Consider the following 2,674-nt stretch of genomic DNA (forward strand, 5'->3'; position numbering starts at 1 on the left):
TGTAGCACTGTCTTCTGACCTTTGTTGTAGATCTTTGCTGTAGTTATAACCTTCTCATGTACTGAAGTTCAGGTGCAGCTCTACAATGTTTGGACTTATCCAGCTACGTCTGGCTTGGGTCTGGCTGCTGCGCTCAGCTCCTTCCCACTGCTTCCCTTGAGGGTGAACCTGTTGTGCCCCTGTGGCAATGGCTTTACATCTTAGACTTCGTTTTTATACTTTTCTGCTGGATGGTTAAGACCAAGATAAAGCAAGACCTATGCAACAAGAGTTGCATCTTTTGGATCTGATAAGGTCAGTCAAATCCTCTCAGGATTTTTCCTGAGATCCTGTACCTCAGATTGTACATCCTTTGTCAGTGTCAGACATGTGGATGAGTCATGCTGTCACTGGCAACATTGCCACGCTGGACATCTTTGACACACTTGTTCTTGACGTTGAAGCCCACATTGTCCCCAAGAAGAGCTTCACTCAAAGTTTCATGGTGCATTTCAACAAATGACATCAGTTGTGAGACTGACTGGAACAAAGGTGACCACCATGCCTGTTTTGAGAACACCAGTATCTGTTTAGCCCACAGGGACAGTGCCAATATTACTAATTTTGTAGCCATCCTGGAGAAGCAGCTACAAAGACTTGTCAGGTGGGCAAGTTGGTGGAAGGATGCAATCCAAAGCTTCAAGCAGTGTGGTTCCACTGGCATTGCCATCTTTATGAGTGACCTTCCATCCTTTGAACCAAGGCATGTTAGCACTTAGCTCCAGCATGCTGTCACCATTCCAGCCAGAAATTCGCACAAAAGCTATGGTGTCAGGGTTGTAGCAGATTTTCTTAATGTAGGTGGTGACTTCCTTAATAATTTCCTTATATCTCTTCTGGCTATAGGGTGGCTCCGTGGAATCCATTTTGTTAACTCCAACAATTAATTGTTTCACACCTGGTGTGTAAGCCAGAAGGGCATGCTCACAGTTCTGCCCATTCTTGAGGATATCAGCTTCAAATTCACCAACACCAGCAGCAACAATCAGGACAGCACAGTCAGCCTGAGATGCTCCTATAATCATGTTTTTGATGAGGTCTCTGTGTCCAGGGGCATCAATGATAGTCACATAATACTTGCTGGTCTCAAATTTCCACAAGGAGATGTCAATGGTGATACCACACTCACCCTCATCTTACAGCTTGTCCAAGACTCAGGCATATTTGAAGGAGCCCTTCCCTATCTCAGCAGCCTCCTTCTCAAATTTTTCAATAGTTTTTTGTTGATGCCACTGCATTTGTAGAGTAGATGGTTTGTGGTGGTAGATTTTCCAGAGTCCAGGTGTCTGATGACATCTATATTAATGTGAGTCTTTTCCTTTCCAATGCTGGCTTTTTTCAAATGTATCAGTTATTTAATTAGGTTCTTAGTCTGAAATTTAGAGCACTAATTTATGAGGATAAATCCCATTTGCCAGGGCAAAAACGTATCACAGGTATCCGTGGAGCTGAGAAACAGTTTTGATTTTTGCTAAAATCTGTGAGTCCACCTCTTTCTGATCCACCTTGCATTGCTCTCAAATGTGGTATCTCTCTTTCTTGGTTTCAAAGATTTCACTCTCCTGGTGTCTGTTTCCGCAGCTTCTTCTTCTTCTTGAAATAAGCATCAGTGAGGTATTTGGGGATTTTCACTTTGATGTCAATTTTTGTAGAGGAGGCAATGACAAATCTCTGGTGTGTTCTTCATAGAGGAACACAATTAAGGTTAAGAGGCCCTGTCACAAGTAGAAAGCCCGCATCTTGTACAGCAATTAACCACTAACAAGAATATATGTAGTGTGTTATTTGTTGAAACTGTACTTCCGATTTGATTTGAAACTGTCTCATTGCTGTTTATCAATAAAACTTTGGGAAAAAAATAATAAAATTTTTTAAAAAAAGAAAAAAACATTCTGATTCCAAAAAAAAAAAACAAGTAGAAAGCCACTGGTCAACTGCTTCAGGAAGACCACACTCTTGCCTCTGTGACACTAGGTGGGGATGATCAAGATGGTTCCAGGAGTGATGCTAGCTCAAAGTTTCCTCACATGCTGACTGAAGGGTTTCTTTCCATGGCTCAAGAGCTTCTGGGGTACAGCATCAGTAGGGTAGTATTTAGGTATTTTTTGAAGCTTAACCTCCCAGGTATCTCCACTCTTGTCCCCACCAAATGGTTTTGTGTTCATAGAAAAAAAATTCTCCTTGTTTTTCTTCTCAACCTTTGATGTAGCAGCCATATACTTTTTCTTGTACAAAGCCTTTCTGGAATACATAGCACATCAGGAGTATCTACCAATTCCTCTATCCAGGACAGGATTTTGGCTGCAAAGGGGCTGCCCCTTCTTGGACTTTTTGCCTTCACCTTACCCTTTTAACCAGTACCACTGGAAGAAGCCTTCTTGGCTTCAGGCTTCTTCTCTTTAGTGTCGGGCTTTTCAGTTTTTTCACCCGCTGTCTTGCAAGATGGGAAAGAGCTCCTATGTTTGCTTTTAGTGGTGGTTTTCACTATGCCTGTGTTTTCATGGCAAACCCATTGTGAAAAAGCTCACCAGAATTTTTTTAGAAAATTATCTTCATATAATTATGATAACATTTTTGCAAGTGTAATATGTTTATGAATACGTGTGTGTGTGTATGTGTGTGTGTGTGAATGTAT

At 41.5% G+C, this 2,674-nt stretch overlaps 1 pseudogene; it reads right to left on the reverse strand.

Annotated features, from left to right (window-relative positions):
* Positions 1-1,418: 1,418 nt before the first annotated feature.
* Positions 1,419-2,255, reverse strand: LOC111815982 (annotated as a pseudogene).
* Between the last annotated feature and the right edge of the window lie 419 nt (positions 2,256-2,674).

Source organism: Octodon degus, unplaced genomic scaffold (genome assembly GCF_000260255.1).
Source record: "Octodon degus isolate 3935 unplaced genomic scaffold, OctDeg1.0 scaffold00024, whole genome shotgun sequence".
Classification (NCBI taxonomy): Eukaryota; Metazoa; Chordata; class Mammalia; order Rodentia; family Octodontidae; genus Octodon; species Octodon degus.